Genomic DNA, 17,181 nt, shown 5'->3' on the forward strand with positions numbered 1-17,181 from the left:
TTTTTCAAATTGATTTCTCCTCTCCCCGTACGCGGTCGTGCCCGCGTCTGCACCGTCCGACGTGCGGTAATGATGATTGTGAAAAAATAAGAATAAAAAATGTGCGACAACACTGCTGTAGGTATAAAGTTTAGTACTGGCACGACACTCACATTCTACGTAAATACGTAGGTACAGGGCTGGTTTTAGGGATGGGCGAGCTGGGCGACCACCCAGGGCGCCAACATATCATGGGCGCCTTCAGAGTTCAGATATTAATTTTTTAATAATAGTTTTTTGTAATTTAAATTATTTTTAATAATTTGAGAAAATACAATAATGTATAGCAAAAACTAAAAGATATCTTGAGAAAAACCATAGCTAAATCACAGACTAACGAAAATAGATAGTCGAATCAATTATGCTGGTACATTCGAAAGTATATTCAACGCTTTTGACTTCTTGGAAATTATGTTAGATTGTATTAGACCCGTATAAACAAAAATAACTAAGTACTATTAAGATAGTAGGTATTGATAATCAGATAATCTTATTTTGTGGGTCAGTTTTTTCACCGTACGCATACAATACCTGCCACAGTTAAAACAATTATAAGTTATTTAATTTTTGTAATTATCAGTTGTCCTACAATAATTTGTCCTAATACCTATGTAGTTTACGTCCTGGTGTCATCGAATAGTAAAAATTTAATTTTCGTAAGTAATCATATTTTATATTATCTCTATCTCTAAATATAAAAATGGATCCCGATTTCCTTGGTCATCGCATCACGCGTGAACGGCTGAACCAATTTTGCTCATTCTTTTTTTGTTGTGTTCGTAATTGTCAGGAGAAGGTTCTTATGTAATACAATTTTAGGAAACTTAACTGGAAAAGTAGGAAATATGGATGAAAAAATCAACAATAGTGGCGCCATCTGTCCAGTAAGAAAATAAACTAAATAATTATATATTTTTGTTTATTTTAAGGTCGCTATTGATTATGATTGAATATAATTATAAACAAAAATAATAATGATGCATCCGTCAAAATAATGCCAGAAATTAGACGTACAAACTTAAGTCGCAGAACTCGCAGTTCTACGAGTCAAAAATATAGAAGAGCAAGTCAAATTGACGAGCAACGCGAAGCGCGGAATGAAGGTTCCTTATTGCCAACGCCGAATAATGACTACACATTTTTGCAAATTTATTTTATGGGCGAGTATATTACGGAGAAGATTTCTATGAACGAAACATTTTAGAAAAATCCACTGGAAAAGTAGGAAATCTGGATGTCAAAAATACAACAGTGACGCAACAGGTTAGGTTAAGATTTTGTATTAAATATTTAAATGATTATATTAATCCACCATATGTAGAATAACAAACTACAACTGTATGTATGACAAACTTGGTTTAACTTTGATACTTTAGAGTTAAATCATACACTTAAGTACAAACAGCACGAAGTCCGCGATCAACCACAGGTAAATTACCTACCTGATAATATACAGCTGCGAATCAGAATTTTTATTTCAGGCAACGGAAAAGTTAAGATTAATTTTGAACACCATACACCAAATATTAAATAACAAATTGAACAAAGTTTGAGTCATATAGAGTTGGTACATTTAACGGGCAACGAAATGCACGGGTTCAGCTAGTAATATAATAATACTGCACTATATTGTGCATTGTATTACATGAATTATATGTTGTTTTTTTTTTATTATTGATCTTAAGCTTCGGCAACTATGGCCATTAGCTGTAGTGGTTTGTTTGTGGGTTGTTAGTGTCAGTAGGGGAAGGAACACGTGTGTGTTGGGATTGGCAGAATTTTTGATTGGGCACCCGTAGGTATCTGCCATGCCCGGGTGGGGGATGGCGGCACTTGTTCTCCGGATACCGTGACTTGCACGGAGAAAAATGCCACCCGGTGGTCGAGGATCGAACTCGGACCAGCTGTGCCGAATCCGTCGCGTTAGACCGCTCGGCCACCTCGTCCCCCGAATTATATGTTATACCATTTTAAATGTAATACTTTACACAATATTACACTACAATATCAGTTAGAAGTATTTCTTATTCTTTTAATTATTAAGTATTATATCATTATAGTTCCTTATACAGTAAAGTTATATTTCTATATTGTATTTTTCGAAAACATATTTTATACATTAAATTCATTTTTAAATTTTAGACAACTAGTCTCGTCTGTACGCCGTCAGCGCAACACCGTTATTTCGTTGTTCCGCTTATATTACTACTTGTGCGAGTCTAACACCTCCGAATTTTTTCGTTGAAGTATCAAAATATCCGTCTATTTTCAACCTCGAACATAACGTTTACTTCACTCTGATCGGACCCGTGGATACCCCGACATCAGCAAATTGGTAATATACTTAATTGCTCTTAACTCGGGCGGCGTCTGCCCACCCGTCCCGTATGTGTTACCGGCCTACCGGCTTATCAGTTTAATTACCTACCGTTGCTCGCTATCTCAAATCGACGATGTCTGATTCAAGGTTGGCGGGTATTAATAATACCTCTTGTACTAATGTCCCGATTCAAAATAAATCTGATCGGCCTCCTAAGCCGACCGATAAAAGCGTGAAAAAGAAATTGACTATCAATACTAATACTAACAGCGACGTACTTAATCATCCCGAGGATTCCGACGACCAACCATGGTCTATTAATAAATCTAAACGCCTCTCTTTGTCAGGACTTTCTCCAAAATCTAAAGAGCAAAAAATCTCTAAAACAAACACTTCAAATTTCTCCTCGCGAAATCGCTACGAGGCGCTTAGTAATCTGGATACTCCCGATAATATTTGACTGAACAAACTAACGAAATCCCTCCATCTACTCCGCCACCAATTTTCATAACTACGCCGGTAGATTTTAACAACTATTGCAAATCTATTCTGATGATCACGGGTGCAAATGGTTTCGAATGCAAATCGTCTACCAAACACCTAAAACTCACTACGACCAAAATTTAATCCTGCCCCCTAATTATACATCTGCTGAACGAAAATAAATTTGAGTATTTTACTTACCAAGCCAAAGCTGATAAGCCCTACCGGGTTGTCATAAGAAACCTTCACCCAACGACGGACATAAGTTCGATTAAGAATGAACTAACTTACAAGGGTTTCGCTGTAAGAAACATCTGTAATATCCAGTCAAGAGAATCCAAATCTCCTCTTCCGCTTTTCTTCATCGATCTGGACCCGCTCTCGTAAACCCAAATATCTTTAAACTTACCTCACTTTGCTACACCAAAATTAAAATCGAAGAACCTCACTCTCGGAAGGACCTTCCCCAGTGCCATAGATGTCAGGACTATGGCCACACCAAAACTGATTGCAATCGCGATCCTCGTTGCGTCCGCTGCGGCCAAAGTCACCTCTTTGAACTTTGCGAAAAATCAAGACACCCCTGCTTCCTGCGCTCTTTGTGGGGAAGCCCACCCTGCAAACTATAAGGGATGCATCTAACACAAAACACTATTGCGGTCAAGAAACTCTAAACTCAAGAACCACACCCAAACCAACTACTATCAACACTCAAGCAACCCATCTACCAACTGCCATGTAAACCTCGCCAATTCGGATATCACTCAGCAGACCGAACCAATTCTCGAACAAACCAGTTCTGCCACCCGATAGAATACCTATGCAAATGCTGCAAAAAATAAAAAAAACCATACCCCTATTAATGACTCCCCTCCTGACAATCCTTTCTCAAATCAACTGACATCATTCATTCATGAGCTTCAATCACTCATCACACCACTATTAAGTTTTAACCCTCATCTCCTCTCTCATCAATAAATTAATTGTTAACAATGACTCCGAATACTAACCTAAACTCTCTACTGTCCATAATATCCTGGAATGCCAACAGGCTCTTCAATCACAAGCATGAATTTCAGTTCCTACTCGAAGCGAAAAATATTGACATCGCTCTTATCTCCAAAACGCACTTTACCACTTCATCTTACTTAAAAATATTTGGATATCAAGTTTATCATACTTGCCATCCCGATGGTACTGCCCACACTGGTACTGCAATCTACATTAAAAACAATTTATCCCATCACCCATTAGTCTCACACCCTGAACCCTACTTACAAGCCTCTAAAGTTCAAATCAACTTTGATAACACTACTCCCACTGCTATATCTGCAATTTATTATCCTCCAGGACCTAAAATTACGTATGTCGAATTTCTAACCTTTTTTCCACCTTAGGTCAACAATTCATTGTTGGAGGTGACTTCAACTCCAAACACCCTAATTATTCGGCGTTATTTTTTTGATTAAAATACGTAAAATACGAAATCCTCTGAATTATTATTTTATATTTATTATTCGTTGTAATTATTATATTTTTCTAATTATTTATAGAATCATTTATGTTAAGCTTATCATATTGATCTAAAGTAATTTGTATGCATTTGAATTACGTATTGTTTACCATGTATCGTATTATCTGATACATTTATTCAATTGTATCTCGCGGACTCGAATGCAGGCAGGGCATATTATGTGGTGATTAATTAATTTATATATTTTGTTTTTTGATTGTTCAATAATTATTAATCATTTTTAATGTTTCAAGGTTGTCCGCATGTTTGGGGTCCTATTAAGTATTAATGTTTTCAGTAGAACGGTACAGACACCGGCAGAATGTAACTGTGTCATTATTATATTGTTATAATCATTAATCAGTCGTCCGAAAGTCGTACTCTAGAAAGCATCAGAAGATGCCCGATTGTGGCCCGAATTCAGGTAGTCATATGCTGTCCCAAATATAAGTATTCCGATTGCGTCCAAACATACATTTATTCAAGAAATAACGTAGTTATACACAATTAATAAAAGTCTGAGGCACTCGGGGACTGCCGCGGTACTATTGCATATCAATTTTATAACTATGTATCATGTAATTATAACTATTTATTTTTGTATGATATTAATTCAAGTTACACTCTTTGAGCGCGACGACCGAAAAGAAAATGACAAAATGAGTTTTTTGTTGATGATGGTAGATAAACACAGTACGGAAATATTTTATTCGAGACTTTTTTTGCTTAGCAACTGGTTAAACTGTAAATAACAAAAATACGGCCACGCTTTTTCGTTACGAACATTTTTTTTTCAGTCACCATAATAAAAGGCCGTTATAAAGGCTATGCAATATATTAAAATAGTCATATAATATTATTGGTAAAATTAAAATTAAATTGTACAAACATAATATATTTTCATTCAAATGCATCATAAATAAAATAATATACATCATATAAATAGTCTAATTTATAAAAAGCATTATAGATAAAAAAAAGATATGAAATAAAATAAATGTCACTAAAATTGTATTTGTTGGGTCAAAAAGCGTGAATATTAAATACAAGGCTTCTGATATATTGTTACAATAGCAGTTGAAAAATATTAAAAATGTATAGGCACATTTGCTATATGCATTTAAACTTAAAGTTCAATTTTTACAACAGATACCTATCAAATTGAAAATGATTTTTTGTCACGCCTTCACCATCACGGCGCTACTTTAAAATTAAAGTATAAAAACCCAACGAAGTTCACTAGATAATATTCTCACTTCTAAATATGATGATAAGTCAATTCGCTCTAATTTTTAAACTAACAGATAGCTACACGTATTCTGCTGAGCGTATAATTTGCTATGTTACGTCTCATCTCCCAATATTTTATAAGAAAATAATAGGCAAAAAAAAGGTGGATAAGTGGGTACCACTCTGCTGTACAGTAGTTGTTGAGTATGACATTGTCATTGAAATGGATGTGTTATTATTTGAATTCAATAATAAATCGTTGGATACGAAAAACGATTCTGAGTGGAGACGGTGCGTTAGCCTAGGCCTAGCTCAGTGGGGCCGAACCGCCGAACACGTATGGCTACTGGGATGCATATACCACAACACTTTTGTAGGTGGTGGGTAGGTGGGTAACTGCTTAGTGCTTTAAGGTCTTGTTAAATTCGATAAATTACTACTAAATATTATACAATGTCGTAAAAATTATATATTTCAACGCTCATAAAAAAATATTGTAACTTAACGCCAAACTTAATTGTTCTGTTATAAGTAGAAAATTTTATTGGGAATCTTTTATTAAAATGTCTTATCTTAGCTATGAAAAGAAAAACTTTTATGGATTTCAAACTGAAAAAAAGTTTACGAAATTTGAAAATATTATCATGGCTTTAAATAGCTCAAAAAGTGTCGAAAAAGTTTGAACATTTCACAGTGTATGGAAAACGCCTAAATAAAAATATGGTAAACATTTAATGAGTCTATGGTTATTCGTTTTTAAAATTTTTGATCTTAAGTATGAAAAGAAACTTTTATGAATTTCCAACCAAATAATAATTCACAACATTTAAAAAATTTCTCATGGCTATTAATAGCTGAAAGAGTTTAAAAATTGTTTGAAATTATTACCATTTATGTGAAATGCTAATATAATATTTGATATACATTATGTATGGATAATGGTCGTTTGTTTTTAAATTACAACAAATTATCAAAAAAAATAGCACAAAAACCTTATGTTTTTGAATATCATTTCCTCCTATAAATATTCATTTAGATTTCAAAATAAGAAAGATAAACATTTTATCGAGACATAACAGTTTAAATATACTAGTTTACAGTGTCGTAAATTGCTTCCAATTTCTGGTGGTGCAGAGGCATATTCTCAACCTATAGTTTCCAACTTCCTAAGTAAAATCCTTCCCAATAAAAACCATATATTTTCTTTAAATAATAATTACATTTTGAATTATTTTAGCAGTAAAACCTTTATTATTATAATATTTATAAAAAAAAAGGTTGGCAAGTGGGTGTCGCTCTGCTGTACAGTAGGTTACAAGTTGGTCACTGTAATGGTTGGTGTTAAATTTAAATTCAATGACACAATATTATTGTATAAGAAAAACGATTTTGAGCGAAGACAGTAGTATGATATTACTAAGTATATTTCATGACATTGTTGTGAGCAAAGTAATGTAGTAATGTGGAACCATGTTTTAAATTTTCAATCCTTAGCTATAAAAGTTGGACATTTTATAAATTTTTAACTACAAAATAATTATTAAATATAAATGTATTTTGTCAAAATTTGAACTTTGAATGCTTTTTAAAAAAAATTGTGCCTATGTATTTTTAATATTTTTTAACTGCTATTGTAACAATATATCGAGAGCCTTATTATATTAAATTTTCACGTTTTTATTTACCCAACAAATAAAATTTTATTGATATTTATAGAAAAAAATTAAAACAATTGAAAACTGATTATGTCCGTAAACAGCTCGAAAAGAGACAAAATATTTTCAAAACTTTATGGTGTATAGAAAATGAAAATATAAACATTCAGTGAAATTTTCTTGTATCTACAGTAGTTATTCGTTTTTGAATAACAACAAAATAACAAAATTGCTACATGAAAAATCGAGTGAATATCCTATCTTGTAAAAATATGAACTTTAAATGCTCATAAAAATTTTATTTGATTTGCTTGTAGCCTTTTTTTTTTGATAAAGATAGATAAACTCATGAATAATCTTGTATTACATTTTCAAATCTTAGATTTAAAAAGAAGTGTTTAACTCAAATGCTTATCAAAATAAACTGTGCCTAAGGAGTTTTTATACTTTTCAAACGTTATTGTAACAATATAGTAGTAGCGATGTATTAAATTTTAAGCTTTTTTACTCAACAAATAAAGTTTTATTGGCATTCATAGAAAAAAAGACTAAAAAAATTGGAAACTGAAAATGTTCCTAAACAGTTCAAAACAAATCCAAATATTTTGAAAATGTTGTCGTTTATGGAAAATGCGAATATAAACAACCAATGAAAATGTCATGTATATACGTTCGTTTGTTATAGAGTTACGCCAAAAACCAAAATCGATTTTGTCAAAAACCGATTTTGCGTAAAAATTCTCGTTTTTCCTTAATTTTTATGTTGTTTTTCCCGGCACTTTTGAAAACTATTGAGAATTTTAAAATTTTATTCAATACGACGTCTTGCTGTCATTTGACATTTGACTTTTGAGAATTGAATGAACATTGATCCAGTGATAACACACTATTTTGGCGGTACAATTTTAATAACAACATAATTTTACCATAAAATAACGGCATATTCTATGATACTGTCATAATAAAATACAGATTTCTGTGATTAGTGGTTACTATAGATAATAATCTAATTATCTATGGTGGTTGTACGTTATTTTAGAATATAGATAAGGTAATAATTTAAATGATAATGTCTAATACATACACGAATATTATTATTTTGTACCTGTTTATATATTATATATTTTAATGATATTCTGGTGGTGCAAAAACATACCTTTGCACCACCACATTTTAGCAAGTGCTGCATTTGCACCACCCAGTTTATGCCACAGCTATTTTACATATTTTAAACATACGCTCATATATAAACTCATATTATGACTGTTTTATAATATATTTAGTCATTGCATATTATTTAATATTCAAAATATTCAAAATGTTATACCTTGTCCTATAATACAATATACTATGAATGTGATATTTTAATATAAAAAGTTTACTTAGCTCAATCAAAAAATAAAAAAAAGTAGGTAAGTATAGATGTCGCTCTACTGTACAATAGGTTACAAGTGATTCAAGCTCCGCTCAGAATCTAAAAATCATGCCTATGTATTTCTGAATGTATTGAACTAACATTAAGTGAGAATTTTATCATAAAAGTGACAAAGAAATTACGTAATTTCATAGGTACCTAGGTATATAATAATATTTCCTAAATTGATACCTTGTCAATGATATTAATACCATATAGAAAAGTCAATAGAATAGAAATCCTGCATTTTACAAAAAAAACAACCACATGTACCTAACCTTTTTTTGTTTTATTATTTATATACAATATAATGTTTGTAGGTCACATAGGTCACATTCTAAACCAATACTTTAATTTAATTATGTAATATTTACTTACCATTATCATGATTTGGTGGGCTTATGCTTGACCAGTTTAGTGATGACTCTACGATTGAAGCTGCAATGTATTAAATACAACATTTTTAAATAGTACCTACATTTATATAAATAATAACTTAACCATTATACATCATTGAGTAATAAAATCCACAACACAATGTATACAATATATATTATAGTTTATGAAAACAGTAAACAGCATAATGTCATTAAAATTGTTTGTACAATCATTGCAATTCAATTTTTACTACAACAAAATAATTTGTAAAATTTTATTTTGAATAATGATTTGGGGCTTGTGCCTAGTAGCATATTAATTCTACCTCTAATTACAACATTGGAATTTTATCAAATATCAATAGTAAAATATAGCTTAGTAAAGTGTAATGGGTATACATAATAGTGACATCAATTACTAGACCATTTAACTTATTTTTAAATTATTATATATAACAATTGTTTACCGAGATTTTGAATGCAATTTTTGGACGATATTGATGGTTCTCTGCTAGACCAATTCAATGGTGATTCATATACTCCTATTTATAAATAATAAACACAATAATATGATGTTTAATAAATTAGCATGCATAAGAAATACTGCTTGGAAGGAACGCGTTCAAAAGAACTATTTTCAGTGATTTTGTTCAATTTTCACAAACTATAGTGGTGTACAGATTTTTGGCAAGGTAAATAGGCATTCCCTTAAAGGATTTAAAAATACAATCAACACAAAATCAATATAAAAAGTATTAACAAATTATAGGTACATAATATTAAACCCTAGATCGCTAACCATACGCCGATGTGACGAACACTGATAATTTTATTGCTGCTATTTTTAGGCATTTTATCTAATTTCATTAAAACCCCCCTTGTATCTCTCATATATTATGTTCTATATCTATCCCAATAACGTAAATTTAACGAATTTATATTTTAAAAATGAGGAAAATGTTTTTTTTTACTATTATTTTCATAATAAACAGTTATCCAAAAGTTTAATTATTGTGTTTTTATTAATTATATTTATGATTTATTAAATTTAACCTATTAAAAATCGTTAATTGTTCATAATATTTATAGTATTCGTCATATTGACGAATGGTTAGAAATAAAGGCGGATAAATAAGGTTAGTTATCTAGGGTTAAACTATACTATGGTTATGAAAACATTATTACTATAACTTCCAATACAATTCCAATTAATGCAGTGTTTATTTGCTCACATTAGAACTTGGGACTAACTTTATTATGTCAATAAAATATGTTCTTAATTTTTCAAATACCTATGCATTTATACACAGTTATAATGTGCAATAATGAAAAAAATATGCAAAAAGAATATTAACTAAAAAAAAGTATAAAATAACTTACGAGGTAAGTTAATTAGGCAGCGAATGCTGCTTTAGTTTTTGATTCGTACCAGGTGAATCACAACATTTATCGAAATGATTTTTACAAATTTGGTATTTTTTTCTTATAGCTTCTACCGACAGATTTTCGAAGACTGGATTTCCGGTTCTTTATACCCATATTTTCATATCATCTTCATTATTTGGAAAGATGTGTTTCCTTTTTGCAGAATCTTTACAACCGATAACTGAACACTTATTCGAGACCATGTTTAAAATGCAATACTTTATATCACGTTTTCAAAAAAGAACAAATCACAAGACTGCAAGATGGAAAAAGCGAAAAATAAAATTGAAAATTACAAAAGATTTAACAGGACGTATAACTGTAAAAGCAATAATGCAAAATTAACAAAATGCTGGGAATACCCAAAACTCCCAAATATTATGGAATAAAAATTGTATGTCTATGGAATAAAATATTAAAATACGACTACAGCGCGTTTGGTGTCATTCTCAATAACTATTTTTAAAAACCTTTTATCACAAGTATAAGTGCGTACCCACTTTACATCATATCACGATCTTAGAAGATAAGATCCGACAACTTCCCACCCTCCCGCCAATTACAATATTTCCGCTTAATGAGGCAAAAACATTTCCCAAGTTGCCGCAAAAGCGCTGCCGGCTAGACTTATTTTGAGGTTAAGAACAATATTTATATGAAATTCGGGGTTATTTTTATGGACTATATTATTATATTATTTTCTCCGACCATATAAACTAGTTGGTTTATAATAAACTAGCTAGTTTAGATGGTCGAAGGTTATTTTAAACTTGTATAATACTATAATGCCATAACCTTCAAAATTCTGCAGGGCAGCGCTCAATTGTACAGCGGCCAAATTTTGAAATGGATTTGCCTCACTATTCGGAATGCTGATAATGTATAGTTGTCCGACCTTATCTTCTAAGACCGTGGATCATATACAATGGATGGAGCTACTTTAATCATTTGCTGTGTGCCTGTGTCCAACATAACCCCCCACTTATTAGTTATTTTATAGTGATTGTTGGCGAAACGCATGCGTAATAACTCGGTGTACCTTGACATTAAATGGGTGGCGGGGATGGAATGTAAAGTTGCATAGACGCAACGCATGCGCTATAACTCGTTGTACCTTGAAATTAAATGGGGGGAGGTAATGTTGGACACAACTCGGATACGAGAAACACACACATAACTCCATCCATTGTATATGGTCTAAGGTACCCCCTATTAAATCTATATTCTATACGATTGGTAATCAGATAATCAATTTAGGTGTCTTATAAGTTATATACCCTGTTCAAAATAAGAAGCGCATTGGAGGCCACGGGCAAAACCGGTTTTGTTACGTAAATCTATGCGCTCCTTATGTTGAACCGGCCACAGGGTCTTTACTAAGGATTAAGGAACAATATTTAGAAAATACTGTCTGCACAAAATGTCTAGGAGTTGGGACCTAGCGGTCTGGTATTTTTTTGATTCAAAGAGTATGAATTTCTGGAACAAATACACTTATACACTTTACCAACCCCCTCACGATTTTCAATTTTTTTTTTCAACGACTTGCTGTTTTATACTTAAAACGATGGTGTACATTTTTTTTACCGGAAACTATTATTTTAGAAGTTATAGCCTTCCAAAGTTTGCGATTTTACGTTAAGCAACGATAAGTACTTAACTGCCGCGCGCAGCACTTATAACAAATTTTTATTTTTATTTTTAACGTATTTTAACAGGTCGTGGGACTTACTCATTTTTTGGGTGAAAAAAATGTTATATGAAATTTAGAATTTGGCGCACGAACTTAATTTCGAAGTTTTCAGTTTACATAATATAATTATTATAGCCCATAAATATTCATTAGGTATGCTACATTTTTCATTACCTAGCTGAACTGTTGCAAAAAAAGTGATGCCCGCGTTGCCGAAAAAAATCGAAAATATCCCTCGATTTGTTGTGTAAAACTACCTATTGGGTAGGCCTCGGAATTCAACAATATTGTTAAAAAACAATTATCTCCAGGCAGACAACAGGCTAATGATTATCTATGTATAGATTATATTATAATCTATGTCCGTCAAGTTGGCACCGGCACTTTCTCCAAACAACTCAAAATTAGTATCAACATTTTGCTACGAATTTGCTACATTTTGCTACACTATTTTTAGAATTTGCTACAATTTGGTTTTTCCGGAAATCCGGAAACAAACATGCCGGTGCTATCTTGACGTAGCACCGGCACTTTCTACAAACAACTCAAAATTGGTATCAAAATTTTGATACGAATTTGCTACATTTTGCTACGTTGTTCTCGGAATTTGCTACCCCCTGGTTTTTCCGGAATCCCGGAAAATATAAAATTTCCCAGCACCGGCACTTTCTCCAAGCAACTCAAAATTGGTATCAACATTTTGATACGAATTTGCTACATTTTGCTACGTTGTTCTCGGAATTTGCTACCCCCTGGTTTTTCCGGAATCCCGGAAAATATAAAATTTCCCAGCACCGGCACTTTCTCCAAGCAACTCAAAATTGGTATCAACATTTTGATACGAATTTGCTACATTTTGCTACGTTGTTCTCGGAATTTGCTACCCCCTGGTTTTTCCGGAATCCCGGAAAATATAAAATTTCCCAGCACCGGCACTTTCTCCAAGCAACTCAAAATTGGTATCAACATTTTCCTACGAATTTGCTACATTTTGCTACACTATTTTTAATATTTGCTACAATTTGGTTTTTCCGGAAATCCAGAAAATATAAAATTTCCCAGCACCGGCACTTTCTACAAATAACTCAAAATTGGTATCAACATTTTGATACGAATTTGCTACATTTTGCTACGTTTTTCTCGGAATTTGCTACCCCCTGGTTTTTCCGGAATCCCGGAAAATATAAAATTTCCCAGAACCGGCACTTTCTACAAATAACTCAAAATTGGTATCAACATTTTGATACGAATTTGCTACATTTTGCTACACTATTTTTAATATTTGCTACAATTTGGTTTTTCCGGAAATCCAGAAAATAGAAAATATCCCAGCACCGGCACTTTCTACAAATAACTCAAAATTGGTATCAACATTTTGATACGAATTTTGAGGTGTTTGTTTTACAATTTATTGTATATATTTTGTTTTATGATATGTTTTGTATATTTCGTTAGCAATATTATTATTTTCTTGCAATTATTACACCTTTTGAAGCCCATTTAAGCTTTTGTATGAACTATTTGTATAAGCATTTTTAAGATTATATTTTTTGTTTGTTACTGTTATATGCCAATTAGGCTGTCTATTTAATTAATATTCACTTTTTAATTGTTAGTTATATGCCAACCAAGCTGTTTATTTGTTTTATTATTAATATTATTATTCCTTTTTGATTGTTATTATTTATTTACTAAACAATACGGTCACTTTTATATTACTATATTCTTTATTGAGTCAAATAAATGGTAAAACTAAAATAAATTTCTATAGTTCATTTATTTATAATATATACTATACTTAGACAACGATTGTCCAGTACTATAAAATGAATATGTTGAAAATAGGTTTAAACATATTATATTGGCTGGAATATGTTAAATTTGGAAATTTAAAATATTGATAACATCTATTTAAATTTTATTTTATTTTTGTTGTTGATATCCCATGCTATAGGCTTTAAAAATGTATAATAAGTGCTGGCGCTAAAAGTATTTCAAGATTCTAAACTTACAAAGCAGAAGAAAGTTCTGAATTTAATATATCTCATAATTTGTGAAACGCATTATAGCGCATGAATGGAATCTATGAAAATAAAAAATGTTAATACCTATTATATCGTGGTATTTGGTCAAAGTAACGGCGCTGAGAAATTTTCTATTTTCCGGAATTCCGGAAAAACCAAATTGTAGCAAATATTAAAAATAGTGTAGCAAAATGTAGTAAATTCGTATCAAAATGTTGATACCAATTTTGAGTTATTTGTAGAAAGTGCCGGTTCTGGGAAATTTTCTATTTTCTGGATTTCCGGAAAAACCAAATTGTAGTAAATATTAAAAATAGTGTAGCAAAATGTAGCAAATTCGTAGGAAAATGTTGATACCAATTTTGAGTTGCTTGGAGAAAGTGCCGGTGCTGGGAAATTTTATATTTTCCGGGATTCCGGAAAAACCAGGGGGTAGCAAATTCCGAGAACAACGTAGCAAAATGTAGCAAATTCGTATCAAAATGTTGATACCAATTTTGAGATGTTTGTAGAAAGTGCCGGTGCTACGTCAAGATAGCACCGGCATGTTTGTTTCCGGATTTCCGGAAAAACCAAATTGTAGCAAATTCTAAAAATAGTGTAGCAAAATGTAGCAAATTCGTAGCAAAATGTTGATACCAATTTTGAGTTATTTGTAGAAAGTGCCGGTTCTGGGAAATTTTATATTTTCTGGGATTCCGGAAAAACCAGGGGGTAGCAAATTCCGAGAACAACGTAGCAAAATGTAGCAAATTCGTATCAAAATGTTGATACCAATTTTGAGTTGCTTGGAGAAAGTGCCGGTGCTGGGAAATTTTATATTTTCCGGGATTCCGGAAAAACCAGGGGGTAGCAAATTCCGAGAACAACGTAGCAAAATGTAGCAAATTTGTATCAAAATTTTGATACCAATTTTGAGTTGTTTGTAGAAAGTGCCGGTGCTACGTCAAGATAGCACCGGCATGTTTGTTTCCGGATTTCCGGAAAAACCAAATTGTAGCAAATTCTAAAAATAGTGTAGCAAAATGTAGCAAATTCGTAGCAAAATGTTGATACTAATTTTGAGTTGTTTGGAGAAAGTGCCGGTGCCAACTTGACGGACATTTATAATCTTACTAAATGGACGACCTAAACTATATCTCTACTCTGGCCGGTTTCAAAAACATTTTATTATATATTTATATTATTTATGTTAACTAGTCTGTTGACTGTTGTTTTATGTGCGATAAAGGACGCGCACGCAATACGTACCTATACTATAACTACTGCAAATTCTGATTTCACCCAAAAAATAATTATGTCCCACAACTTGTTATAATACGTAAAAAAAAATTTAATTCGTTATTGGCGCTGCGCGTGGCAGTCAAGTAGCATGGCACGCTTAAGCATCATAAACGTAAAATCGCAAACTTTGGAAGGCTATAACTTCTAAAATAATAGTTTCCGGTAAAAAAAATTTTAAAAATTACACCGTATCATTTCAAGCATAAAAACAAGTCGTTTTAAAAAAAAAATTGAAAATCATGAAGGGGTTGGTAAAGTGCATTTTAAACAAATTTCTACAGGGTGCATTGGACTTCAGTTTTTAATTTCGTGCAATTAAAACAAAAAAAATAAAAGTATGAAAATTATTGGTCTTATTCAAAATAAAATTATATGGTTTAGAAATAGAATTTTTAAAATCCAAGTCCAATGCGCTCTGAAATAAGTGTTATAAAAAAAAATAACGAAATCAGATCGCTCTACTCTAGACGTGAGTTTTTCCCGTAAGACGTGTTTTTGAGCACAAAAATTAAAAACACACAAAACATATCACACGTGCAGGCTGAAAATAACAACAATATAACAAAATCAATTTTGATACCTACCTACTTGAACCAAACATAATAATTAGAATGAATAAATAATAGAAAATGTAAACTTATAGCGGGAGTAGGTACCTATCTATGAATATAAACGGCTAGGTTTGTTTCTCACAATCTTAATTCTTAACAATAATATTTTAATGTTTAAGCTTCAACGCACATATAAGTACATATATAGGCTATAAAAGATAACTATTATTTACCTACGCACAATATCACGATATAGTTAGTACTTACCTAACGAGTGCTAAAATATATAAACTATACACAGGGAATGTTCTTCAGGCAATAGGTAAATAAGGAGCGGACTAAGGAGGACTTAGCTTTCAGTAATAAGTATGTACTATGTAGTGCCCAAAGAAATAAAATTGACTTGCACTTTTGTACCTTAGTAGCTGAACAAAAGCGCAAAAATAAATTGTATTACCTCGTACAATATTATACCTGTTGCACACTATAAATTTCTGTTAAACATTTGACACACATTTCATGTAATCTCAATTCTCAAATATAGTGTATTTTTCTATTTCAAAAATAACAATCACTTGGATGCATCAAACGTCACTACATCAAAATTGTATATTACCGATTGTTCTATGATAATACTGCTATAGCAGAAGTGCCAAGCCATATGAATATTAGAGCACATTTACATATTGAATTTGTAGAGCAAAGCAATGGTGTGGTGAACATTTATAAACCATGATGCACAGTATGTATATATTTCATCAGTACCTACCCACTCTTTGTTTCTTTAATTTAATATATATTATTATAATTATTTTGTGGCTAAATATTTTCATTTTTGTTTTATGTTATTGATTACCATAATGTATCAAACCACCCAAAAAAAATTTCCACCATGACGCCTAGGCGTTATAAAATTCCGTTCACCACGCCACTGGAGCAGAGCATTTCGACTTACTGACTTCTCAGTATAAACTGTACTAGGGTGAAGTTTTCTCTCATATAGGTAATTATTTCAAAGAGTTATAAGTACCTACTTATAACTCATATCAATATAAAAATGTAAAAAAAAACTGCGCTATATCTGTGCTATAGTACACAGTTTATATTCTCCTCAAGTCCTATACGATTATGAGTAAATTTACTCTAATATTAACAATAAATTAACAAGTGTAG

At 31.7% G+C, this 17,181-nt stretch overlaps 1 long non-coding RNA gene across 1 annotated transcript in view; it reads right to left on the reverse strand.

The window, feature by feature from the left end:
- Positions 1–10,763, reverse strand: part of LOC132947967 (uncharacterized) — a 41,406-nt gene extending 30,643 nt beyond the window's left edge. The window contains exons 1-3 of the long non-coding RNA XR_009664970.1: positions 10,412–10,763; positions 9,499–9,573; positions 9,033–9,092 (exon numbers count right to left, since the gene is read on the reverse strand). This is a non-coding gene — a long non-coding RNA (uncharacterized LOC132947967). The remainder of the gene's footprint in view (positions 1–9,032; positions 9,093–9,498; positions 9,574–10,411) is intronic.
- Positions 10,764–17,181: the final 6,418 nt, after the last annotated feature.

The sequence above is a fragment of the Metopolophium dirhodum genome, chromosome 6 (assembly GCF_019925205.1).
Source record: "Metopolophium dirhodum isolate CAU chromosome 6, ASM1992520v1, whole genome shotgun sequence".
NCBI lineage: Eukaryota > Metazoa > Arthropoda > Insecta > Hemiptera > Aphididae > Metopolophium > Metopolophium dirhodum.